General features: G+C 36.6%; 1 pseudogene; it reads left to right on the top strand.

The window, feature by feature from the left end:
- Positions 1-116: 116 nt before the first annotated feature.
- LOC127640266 (uncharacterized) lies at positions 117-11,402 on the top strand (annotated as a pseudogene).
- Positions 11,403-13,432: the final 2,030 nt, after the last annotated feature.

Below are 13,432 nucleotides of genomic sequence, written 5' to 3'. Positions count from 1 at the left end.
TTTACATATAGTTTTAAGGTGAAGGTCTGCTCAACCAAAGTCATTTTATATTTCTTGGAATATAGCCACAATATCTGATCAGATAAGGCAGCATGCCTAGTCTAAATTACGTTTGATTTAGTCGGTGGTTTGAGTTCACTGACTTGTTTTTGCTTTTGTAAAAAGAGAGCTTGTAGCAGTTGGGCATCAGTCAGTATGCTGGGATCTTTGATTTTGCTGTGGATATGCGTCCTCATCGTCTTTCTCTTCATCCGGATCCAGAGGCCCAAGAACTTCCCTCCTGGACCTCAACCTCTCCCAATATTTGGGAATCTGCTTGATCTGACCAGGAACAATCCATTGAAAATTTTTGAAAAAGTATTGTTTCAATTTTGGTTGTAGTTCATTGATATTCTAAAAAGTTTTTCTTTTCTTGCTTCTTAAAAAACACACATATATTTACAATATTTGCAGCTTGCAAAACGCTATGGGAATGTTTATGGTCTGTATTTGGGATCAAGACCTGTCGTGGTTCTTCACGGTTTTGAGGCTATAAAGGAAGCTCTGGTTACTAAAGCTGTAGACTTTGCAGGACGACCAACAGACTTCATGGTCAATCATTTGTCTGAGAATAAAGGTAAATCCTGCTACCAACAATTACAGCCATCCTAGATATCAGTTCAATAATATGTGACCTGTCCCTACCGTAAATTGGATCCGTTTTTTTAATGACATAACTATTATGTTTCTACTTATACTTCTTCTTCAAACCATTGATCAAATATTATAATTTAATTACCGACTGAGACTTTACAAATGTTTGAGACCAAAAAGTCAAGAGGAAATCTTAGACTTGACCGGGAGAGAAGTAATTTTGGCAAATAATTTAAAATACACATTACCCAGGATTAATGTACTTTGTATTATGATGCAACCTGTACCATGTATCATGCAACAGCTTTTAATTGATGTTCACCAATTGCCTTTTAAACATTATTTTCACTTTCAGAGATGCTTTGGAAGAAAGTGTCTGCTAAGAACATAAATCTGAATATAACTGATAGATGCAGCAGGTGTAGCTGACAGAGGTGGGGGATTCGAGTTACATGAGTTGACTCAATTCTGACTCAAGTCACAAATTTAAGGACTCATGACTTGCTTGACTAAATGAAGAAAATGACTTGACTTGACTTTGACTTGAGAACCAGCAACTGGAGACTTGACTTGAACTGCATGACTCGACAATGACTTGAATGTTTTTTTTATTATTGTTTTAAATAACTTATTATAAACAGTAATGAAATGTGTTTAAAAAACATCGCGACATTAAGTCATTCATATGCAAAAATGTAAACCAGCCAGCACCACAGATCTGCATCTGCTCACAAAGCGCCAAAATACCAGATGATTGTTGAGTTCCCAAAATAATCACATTTGTATATAAAGATTTTGAATTGGATTGTGCGAAAAAAAAAGATTTGCCAGATGCACAATATGCAATGCAAAAATATCCGATACAACCACCACAAGCTCGAATTTCATCAGACATTTCAAAGACCACAAAGAAATGTAAGTAAATCGTATTATCATTTCATTATCCAGAAAGATTAATATGTAAAATTACTGTTCAAATGTTTGAGGGTTGTCAGTAAATTAAATGATTCACAATTAATCTCATGTTTTGTAGCACGACAACTTTTATATTACCCGACATTGCCTCGAAACCTTCTCAGTAGTCAACAATATACCATAACCATTTGTTTGCAATATAGAAATATAACAGGTATGTTTGCAGTCACAACTATTTATTGAAACATGACAAGTAGTATAAAATATACAGAATGACGAAATCCAAGTACTCTCATAGTGATTATGACTTCTGAAGACTTTAACTAAAGCCCTTGAATGCAAACCTTTATGAATATTTTATATAAATCTCTAAAGGGAACTGACTCTCTTCAAGTTTCGATGGCATTTTCTTTTCATCTTACCTCCGTATAATGCCTAATAAAGTATTGTTTATATGCGCAGGGCTGCTTTGTGTACAGGCGTTACCAGGGTAACAGCTATATTTCTGCTGCATAGGCGCCACCTACTGTCAGAGACTGTCATTTTCATTCAGCCCGTCTAAATTTTTGTTAGATCAATGTGAAAATCTGACGGGATTTTTACACAGCATACACATATTAACCGGTTAATTCTAAAAATCTAAACAATTCGGATAATATCTAGAAGTATTCACACTAATTTTACGTGCCCTCGATAAAAATACATTTTCATTAACGCAATTTACTAATATAGTATATATATATATATATATATATATATATATATATATATATATATATATATATGTATAACACATTATAAAAAAAATGTATGTAAAGATATGTATATAAGTTAATCTTTTCAGAGCAAAAATAAATATTTATTTTAGTACTGTGGCTTGACTTGAAACTCAACAGGACTCGACTTGACTTGATTTATCTACACTGCACATGAGACTTGACTCAAGACTTGATGGTTACTTGAACATGTGTGACTTGCTCCCATCTCTGGTAGCTGACCAGTATGTTACAGCTGTTTTAGTGGCTGACTATAAGCTGTTTGAAGTCATGTAAAAAAAAAAAAGTGTTTGAATAGCCACAGCCCACAGGTCATTAGTGACATCATCATTGTACCATAGGAGTGATTTTGGCTGATTATGGCCCTGCTTGGAAGGAGCATAGACGCTTTGCCCTTATGACCCTGAGAAACTTTGGCCTCGGGAAGCAGTCCATGGAGGAGAGAATTCTAGGAGAGACATCACACATTGTTGCCAAATTGGAAAGAAATGCTGGTACTTGTGTTTTCACCTGAAATTTAATTTCATAATCTCATATCTTTAAATTGCACCTTATTTCCTACTCATCTTACTCTACAAAAAGACATGCGTTGTATCTCTACAGGAGGAACTGTGAATCCTCAGACTACGTTCCACAATGCTGCATCAAATGTCATCAGCTTGGTTCTGTTTGGAACCCGTTATGATTACAATGAAGAATTCCTCAAGTGCTATGTTACCCTCATTACAGAGATTTCAAAGATCCTCAATGGACCATGGAACATAGTAAGACATGAAATCTAAATAGATCCACAACTTGACAATAGACATTTCATACTGTTCATGTGTTACACTTCCTATAGTTTACTTCCATGTTCTTTCTTCATCAAATAGCAATGTCAATTGTAAATCAAGACAATCACTGAAACATCAGCACCACCTTAAGTAATGTCTAATATGCAAGTGTAGCATAGCATGTGTAATATGTACGTGTACATGCCTTCAACTGGCTCTTAATATATCAACACAAGAAAAGAAAACTGTGCCTGTCAAGTCAAGACTTTAAAGACTTTAAAGGTGCTCTTACTGCTGTGAATTGCATTTTTCTACACGACGCTGCATCCACACCACTAGGTGTCAGTATAAGTCCAAGATGAACATAAAACTAAACTTTTAATAGAAAAACACTGAAATGTTTGACATTCGTCTTTGGAAAAAATTATTTCACTGAAATAAAATCATTGCAGATTTTGCTTACATTTTAATTGTATGAATATGTCAGACATTTGCTTTCCTTACAGATTTATGACACATTTCCTGCATTGAGAAGCTTGCCTCTGCCCTTTAAAAAAGCCTTTGATAATATAGAAAAGATCAAAAATCTGACTTTGAGTCTGATCGATGAACACAAGAAGACGAGAGTTCCAGGAGAGCCAAAAGACTTCATTGACTGTTATCTGGATGAGCTTGACAAGGTGTGTGTTTGTGTGTGCTAGTCTGGCTTTGCAACTTTAACAGATGCACAGAGTCTCAACTGAAAGATATTTTATGTCCCCAGAAAGAAAAAGCTGGTTCCACCTTTGCTGAAGCCCGACTCATCATGTATATAATGGATTTGCACTTTGCAGGGACTGATACCACTTCCAACACCCTGCTCACTGCTTTTCTCTACCTCATGACTCACCCTGAAGTTCAGGGTGTGTATTTTGGTTCATCAGTCAATTTTAACGATTGTCCAATAGGTTAAACAGATAATCATTATCCTCGTCTTTTCTCTAGAGAGATGTCAGCGAGAGATTGATGAAGTTCTGGATGGAAAAGATCAGGCGTCTTATGATGACAGACACAATATGCCGTACACACTCGCTGTAATTCATGAGGTTCAGCGCATCGCTAACACTGTACCGCTCAGTGTGTTTCACTGCACCACCAAAGACACAGAGTTGATGGGCTACAACATCCCAAAGGTGAAGAAACCTGCTTATAAACCACAGTTTTTCATGCTTTATCAATTTAGACTCATTCTCCTGTCAACACCCATCCAGGGAACTGTTGTTATCTGTAACCTTACAACTGTACTAAAAGAAGAGGGCCAGTGGAAGTTTCCTCATGAATTCAATCCAACCAACTTTTTGAATGATCAAGGACAGTTTGAGAAGCCTGAGGCCTTTATACCATTTTCTACAGGTAACATAGAACCATGGCATGGAGTCACATTGTTTGCATTTTAGCTTGTTTGAACCTCCCTTACCAAAACCGAAAGTTCGTGGCAATTGAACTCTCATGCCGCAAATTCACCACTGATCATTTTTACATGCACATGAGCTTGTGATTTGCTGCATATGTTTTCCAGAAGATTGTAGCTCTTCGCCGATAATGGTGATCCTGCCATTTGCCTTGAACTTTCGATTTTTGTAAGGGCTATTCTTTAACCAACATAAGTACACATGATTACAGGTCCCCGTGTGTGTCTCGGTGAGGGTCTTGCTCGGATGGAGCTCTTCCTGATTTTGGTGACTCTGTTGCGCCGCTTCCAGTTTGTTTGGCCTGAAGATGCTGGAGAACCAGATTACACCCCTGTGTATGGGATCACACTTACACCCAAACCCTACAGAATGCACATCAAACTTAGAGAGATAGTCAGAGATGCGTAAATGGTAATGGGAAGTTTTTGTTTAACTCGTGATGGTGTATAGTGTATACAAAATTGAACTTAATCAATGATTAATATAACATCTTGTGACAAGATAACCAAAACAACAATGTTGTGTACACTATAGTGATGTAATAAGTAGTTTATTGCAGCCCAGATGACAATTGTATTGCAAAGATTAAAGCAATCTTTCATAGGTCAGAAGAATGAATTATGTTCTCAGTTATGGTTCACTGAAGTCATTTTTCTCTCAGATGTCTCTCTGAAATTTACTAAGGATAAATAAAAATAGTCACAACTGAATTGTTGGCCATTCAGTAAGAGTATAGAGCTATAAAATGTAATTTGTTCAATAATTAAATAAATGAATAAAAAAAGATGCAAAATCTCTTTAATCTGCAATGGAAGAAAGTACATTTTATCTATCAGTCTGTCCTTTGCACAAACACAAACACAAACGTCAAATCTAGGACAAGGTTTTACTGGTTTAATCATTATGAAACATGTGCAAACAAATCAAGAAATCTGTGTCTACCCTCCACAAATGCAATCATTTAAAGTTGAAATATGTGACTGAAAACTGTATGGTAAATTCTTTATGAAATAAACTTCAAATAAAATGATTTCCTGTATAAATTGAGATTAAAATGTTTAGAGATGATATCCCAAGATTGGGTTAATGTGGCATCTATACTAATCAAACATAGGCAGCATAACATAGAAATTATCTTTTCATTTAAATTGCTACATTCTAAATTGATTAATCAAGGCAACAAAAAATAAAATGACATTTTAATGGTTTCAACTAGTAATGGTCAAATCAGAATTTCTCAGTGGTGAAATACAGGTAAAAAGTAGTGAAAAGTTCTTGTATTAGACTTATCTCTGTTTTGTTTGCAGACCTATCATGAGTGTCCTATTTAACAACATCTATGCTAAGGGTCCTCTACCACCAATTACCTTATCTAGATGCAGTGTTACATGACCATGAAAGTGTCATGTTATTGATCTAGTGGGACAGAGTACAGTTGAACAACAGTAATCATGCTGGGCTCAGTGATTCTGCTGTGGATATGTATTTCTCTGCTCTTTTTTCTCATCCGGACCCGTCGGCCCAAAAAATTCCCACCCGGGCCACAACCCCTCCCGATATTTGGCAATCTGTTACAGCTAAATCTGGAAAATCCCATGCCAGATCTTAAAAGAGTGAGTTACTTTAAATTACTTGATATCACAGATTAAAAGATTCCGTAAGAGTGTATTTCCTTAAAACTAGGGGGTCCGCTGCAGAACTGCAAGGGGTTTGTCGGTTATTGTTTGACTGTAAAGTAATTTTTTTGTGGAAAGATGAAAATATGCATTAAACATTATAGATTAAATTAACCTCAACCACTTAACATAGCTTACCAGTGCTATATTAAGAAAGTGAATTCAATCTAAATGTGTCATTGTTCATTTAACATTAAAATGTATTAAAGGAATGTTCCGGGTTCAATTCAAATTAAGCTCAGACGAAAGCATTTGTGGCATTATGTTGATTACCACAAAAAATGAGTTAGACTCGTCTCTCCTTTTCTTTAAAAACAGCAACAATCTGGATTATTACAATGGAAGTGAATAGGGGCCAATTTTCAAACTGTAAAATATTCACTTTTTCAAAAGTGTAGCCACAAGAAATAAATGATATGTGTCCTTTTAGTGTGATAAAATCCCAAACCTTTTTTAAACCTGTTACATGATGATGTAATGTCAACAAACCCTAAAATGACTGCAAAATTATGATTTAAACTACTTTACAGCTCAAATAATACACAGGTTTTAACAGAAGAATTAATGCAAGTGCTTTTATAAAATTATAAGCTGCACATTTCTGTTTAAACCCCCACAAATGGGCCACATTCACTTTCATTTTAAGTGCCTCACTGTAAACCATATTCTGCTTCTTTTTAAAAAAAAAAAAATTTTAAGAAAAGGAGGAACGAGTCAAAATTACTTTTCATGGTAATCAACATTATGCCACATATGCTGTGGATTGAGCTTAACTTGTATTGAACCCGGAACATTCCTTTAGGTATATGACTCTGCACATTAATAATGATTAATGGCTTTCAATGTAAGCTTTAAAAGAAGAATGTAAATACATTAATATAGTATTATACACATGTTCTGATAGGCCAGGCTTGAAAAGCTTCTCTCAGTATAATTACAAATTCTACAAATTTCCTTAAGATATAAGGCCATGCACTATTTATACATACTTTTCTCTATGTTTTAGATTCAGATTTTCATTTTCTTATAAGGTGTTTTACATTAAGTATATCTTATACTGTATATTATTTACCTTAAATCTAGAGTTCTGGTAAACTTGCTGCAAACTTGCCGCAAATTCACCACTCATTATTTTCACATGCAAATGAGCTTGCGATTTGCCGCAAATGTTTGCCAGAAGTTTGCAGCTCTTCACCGGTATAGGTTAACCTGCAGTAAACCTTTGCAGACAATGAAGATTTTGCCGCAAAGATAATTTACATGTGAAAATAATGAGTGGTAAGAATATTTTTTGTATAATAAACAGCTAAATATGAAAATATTACCAGTCTATGTTTCAGTATATTGTATTTAATACCACTTTACTGCATGTTATATCTTTCTTGGCAGTTATCAGAGAAGTATGGACGAATTTTCAGTCTTTACTTTGGAGGGAGACCAGCCGTGATACTGACTGGAACAAAAGCGATGAAGGAAGCACTTGTCACCAAGGGGGTAGACTTTGGTGGAAGACCATTTGGCCTGTTACTTAATCATCTCACACATGGAAAAGGCAAAGTTCAAAAATCAAAAAAATATTTTAATGTAAAGTTCAGAAAATGTTTCTACGTGAAACTAGTCTGAAACTTGGTATGCTGGTGCAGTCCTCAAAACTGGAGCAATGCATATTTTTTTAAGTGATGTAGGTGGTATGTGGCTTTTATTTTGAAATTAAGCTTACAGCATTACCCTTCCAAAAAGTTATTAGTTCTGGCAAACTTGCCACTCATTATTTTCACATTCAAATGAGCTTTGCGGGAAACTCTTCATCGTCTGCAAAGGTCTGCTACAGGTTCACTACTAACGGCGAAGAGCTGCAAACGTCTGGCAAACATTTGCAGCGAATCGCAAGGTTCAGAACTCTTAATATGAAGAGACGACAATACGTAAGCTATTCTGAAAAAAAGTGTAAACACTGTCACTTTCAAAACATTCATCTGTTTGTTTGAGCATTCTGACCAGCCAATCACAGCAAACTCAACCATTGGTGTGAGTTTGGGGGCAGCACTATCTATTTGACAACATATGGCAGATAGGGAGAGTGTTTGAGAAACGTTTGGAAACAATCTTTATTTTTAATTCCGTTTGGTGATGCTAGGTTGCTAACAGCAGGCTAACAATGTTTATGGTGTGAAATATATACTTTCAGGTGTAATCATGGCCGACTATGGCCCAAGTTGGAGAGAACATCGTCGCTTTGCCCTGATGACCTTAAAGAATTTCGGTCTGGGAAAGCGTTCAATGGAAGAACGGATTCTAGAAGAGACGTCTTATGTCAGTGCTTATTTAGAAGCCAATGCAGGTGCCTGAGGCTAAGCGAGTTTTGTTTAATTACTTACAATAAAGTACTGTGGTAATAACATGGTGTTTTCAGATGATAATATCATGGTACTTTGATACACAATACAGAACTAAATGATTGCCCTATTGATATATCATGGTATTTGCTTGGTACTTCAATAAGGCACTTAAAGAACACCCTGTTATTACCATGGTACATGTCCATAAATCTATGATGATACCATAAGACTTTTTGGTTAGTGATATACTAAATGTGTTCAAAATCTGCATGGTCTGATTTCTATTCATTTCCGCGGCCAGGAAAACCTATTGATCCTCAGACTCTGTTCCACAATGCTTCCTGTGACATCATCTGCTCAATCCTTTTTGGCTCTCGGTACGAGTATGAACATGAGTTTTTCCAGACCATGATAAAAATGATGGCAGAGAACTCGAAGATTGCCAATGGACCATGGGGCATGGTACAAGTTTGTCTCTTTTACCATGGTACAATTATGATATCAGATGGCAATACCCTGTTACTTTGATATATATGCCATTTATTTTCATATATACCATGGTACAGTATTTACTCCAGTATGTTACTCCAAGGTTGTTCAAAGAATGCCATGGTATTACCATGGTACGTGCCCAAAAAAATATGGCATTACCATGGTACCATGCCCATAAAACTTGGTAATACCATGATACTCTCTGTTACCTCTACTGTATGTAAGTGGATGGTTCAGAAAGAGCCATTGCAAATTGGCTGATCTTTCACTTCCTTCAGGTCTACGACACCATGCCATTGTTGAGGAATCTTCCCTTGCCTTTCCAAAGGGCTCTTAGGGACTACAATACAGTTAAAATGTATGCATCAGGCATCGTAGATGAGCACAGAGCAACACGAGTTCCAGGAGAACCACGTGACGTGATTGACTGCTATCTGGATGAAATGGAAAAGGTTTTGTCTTTCTTGCAACAATGCTTGTTTATTCATGATAATTAATATTATTGATTACATCATCAGCATTACCTGCATCAAATAGCAGATGTGCATTTGGAGATGCTGCAGTTTAGTTTAAAGGGATAGTTCACACCAAAATACAAATTCTGTCATGATTCACTTTCCCCCATGTCTTTTCAAACCTGTATGACTTTCTTTCTTCCATGGAACATATAAGGAGTATGGAGGGTAAATGATGACAAAATGTTCATTTATGGGTGAACCATCCCTTTAAATTTGGATTAATGTTCACTGTTTTGCTTTTTAATTGTAGAGAGGGGAAACCTGTGCCCTGTTTGATGACAGCCAGATGCTAGTTTTGTTGCTTGATCTTCTTTTTGCTGGAACTGATACAACATCAAACACCATCCGATACACAGTCCTCTGTCTTATGGCTTATCCAGAAATTCAAGGTCTTAAAGATTGCATATGTCATACAATGTATCTTTGTGATACCTCTGTGTAAACATGTCTCCTCATCTCTTTTCCAGAAAGATGTCAACAAGAAATTGATAGTGTTTTGATGGATAAAATGCAAGCTTCTTTTGAAGACAGACACAAAATGCCATACACACAGGCTGTGATTCATGAAGCTCAGCGCATGGCCAGCACACTTCCTCTCAGTGTTTTCCACTGTACAACCAGAGACACCGAGCTCATGGGATATCACATTCCTAAGGTGAAAATCTTAGAATATCTTGGAATAGTGTGTAGTATCGAAACAAATTTCACATGTACTCCTAAAAAGATAAATCACATTTGAGATCACTGAGATCATATCAACGAGTTTAAATGGAGATAAAATAGAGATTTTATTTGGCCTAAAACTTTTTATTGGTATTTTATTGGTAATGCCATTTCATCGCCCGGCGAAGAAATAGTTTTTCTTCAAAAACCTTGCTTTGTTGGTGATTGAATGTTTGCTCCTGGTGTGAATGGCTTCATAGTAATCCATTGTTTCAATTAAAAAATTCCGCAAAAGCCTTGTATGGAACACATGATTATTGCTGTTTTAGTTTTACACCTCCATTCATTCCTTTCTTGCAGGGAACTCTCATAATTCCCAATCTCTCATCTGTGCTGTATGAGGAGGAAAAGTGGAAGTTTCCTCATGAGTTCAACCCAGCTAACTTCCTGAATGAACAGGGCCAGCTTAAGAAGCCTGAAGCTTTTATGCCGTTCTCTGTCGGTGTGATAACATTGTTTCTTTTAAGGTTGCAAGATTAATGGTGTCTGCCTTGAGTGATGTACAATAATACATTTCTTTCCAGGTCCTCGCACTTGTCTTGGGGAGGGACTGGCTCGGATGGAGCTATTCTTAATTTTGGTCTCTCTACTGCGCCGGTTCCAGTTTATCTGGCCAGAGGACGTGGGAGAACCAGACTTCAACCCTGTGTTTGGAGTGACTCAGGCACCCAGACCGTACAGGATGACAGTGAAGCTAAGAGAGAGTTAACCATCAATGTTTGATATGATATGAATAGGATCTTAAAGGCATAGTTTACCCAAAAATGAAGATTTTGTCATAATTTTCTCGCCGCCATATTTTCCATGGAACACCAAATGAAAAGCTTACTTTCTACCATATTATGATAATGGATAGCGATCAGGGACATGCAACTATGAATTAATCATTTTGTTTTTCATTGAAGAAAAAAAGTCATAAGGTTTTGGTACAACATTAGGGTGAATGAATGATATAAAATTAAAAATTTTGGGTGAACTATTCTGTAGATGTCTGAAGTTGTTCATTAACGGAAAACCGTTTATGCTTATGTTTATGCTTTGACTTTGTTTTTGAATATTGTGTTGTGCATTTGATGAATTTAAACACAATAAACACTTCAGTCTCACTGAGTTTGTGTATGTTAGCATGGGAGAGCATTTAGAGTATTTTAATGACATTCAAAACATGCGACCAATGTGTTTGTAGCTGAAAACTTGAAATTGGAGTCTTCCAAGTAAGGTGTGTGGAAGGTTTGATGGTAGGCTTACTTGGCCAAATACACTACATATAAATACATTTTAAAATTTTCGTGTTTTAATTTCAAAACAAAATTCAATCAAATTGAATTGAGTAACCTATAACAAAATCAGTTTTTTTTTAAATAACACAATTGAATATGTTGCCATTTGTTATGAAATTTAAATGCGTGAATCTTAAAAATAAGCCAAAATATTAATATAGTGCATGAAAGTATAGTAGATAAGATGGCTGTTAGTGAGGTTTATAGAAAAGATTGAATAAATGAAGATTAAGAAATTACCATGAAATCTTTACATTATACCATTAAAGGGATAGTACTTTCTTTTTTCTGCAGAACACAAATTATGATTTTTAGAAGATTATTTCAGCTCTGTAGGTCCATACAATGCAAGTTAATGGGTACCAAAACTTTGAAGCTATGGATAATTAATGTGTTGTTAAGTGATGGATATTATCCTTTTAATAAGCATGGGCCAAACATAACCTATTGTTGAATGATATTATGACCAATAACTTAATTGGTCAGTTATTTAGACTTGTTTTATTATTATTATTATTATTATTATTATTATTATTATTATTATTATTATTCAACAGAGGAGACAGGAGAGAGAAGTCAGGCAGTTGAGGAGGAGAAAGAATTAGAAGGAGAAAAGAGGGAAATAATAGGTGAAGGACAGTCAAGATGTGACACTCACTGTGTCAGAAGGTTCAAGCTTTGCAGCCAATGACCCTGCAATATATAAATGCAGAAGCCACTGCTCTGATGAGGAGAGGCAGAGCATCCTTCAAAACAAATGGAGCAGGGACCAGTATATACACTCACCTAAAGGATTATTAGGAACACCTGTTCAATTTCTCATTAATGCAATTATCTAATCAACCAATCACATGGCAGTTGCTTCAATGCATTTAGGGGTGTGGTCCTGGTCAAGATAATCTCCTGAACTCCAAACTGAATGTCAGAATGGGAAAGAAAGGTGATTTAAGCAATTTTGAGCGTGGCATGGTTGTTGGTGCCAGACGGGCCGGTCTGAGTATTTCACAATCTGCTCAGTTACTGGGATATTCACGCACAACCATTTCTAGGGTTTACAAAGAATGGTGTGAAAAGGAAAAACATCCAGTATGCGGCAGTCCTGTGGGCTGAAAATGCCTTGTTGATGCTAGAGGTCAGAGGAGAATGGGCCGACTGATTCAAGCTGATAGAAGAGCAACTTTGCCTGAAATAACCACTCGTTACAACCGAGGTATGCAGCAAAGCATTTGTGAAGCCACAACATGCACAACCTTGAGGCGGATGGGCTACAACAGCAGAAGACCCCACCGGGTACCACTCATCTCCACTACAAATAGGAAAAAGAGGCTACAATTTGCAAGAGCTCACCAAAATTGGACAGTTGAAGACTGGAAAAATGTTGCCTGGTCTCATGAGTCTCGATTTCTGTTGAGACATTCAGATGGTAGAGTCAGAAATTGGCGTAAACAGAATGAGAACATGGATCCATCATGCCTTGTTACCACTGTGCAGGCTGGTGGTGGTGGTGTAATGGTGTGGGGGATGTTTTCTTGGCACACTTTAGGCCCCTTAGTGCCAATTGGGCATCGTTTAAATGCCACGGCCTACCTGAATATTGTTTCTGACCATGTCCATCCCTTTATGGCCACCATGTACCCATCCTCTGATGGCTACTTCCAGCAGGATAATGCACCATGTCACAAAGCTCGAATCATTTCAAATTGGTTTCTTGAACATGACAATGAGTTCACTGTACTAAAATGGCCCCCACAGTCACCAGATCTCAACCCAATAGAGCATCTTTGGGATGTGGGGGAACGGGAGCTTCATGCCCTGGATGTGCATCCCACAAATCTCCATCAACTGCAAGATGCTAT

This window comes from Xyrauchen texanus, chromosome 49 (genome assembly GCF_025860055.1).
Source record: "Xyrauchen texanus isolate HMW12.3.18 chromosome 49, RBS_HiC_50CHRs, whole genome shotgun sequence".
NCBI classification, from domain to species: Eukaryota; Metazoa; Chordata; class Actinopteri; order Cypriniformes; family Catostomidae; genus Xyrauchen; species Xyrauchen texanus.
The sequence above is the reverse complement of the archived record's forward strand: the minus strand, read 5'-3'. Positions and strand labels throughout refer to the sequence as shown.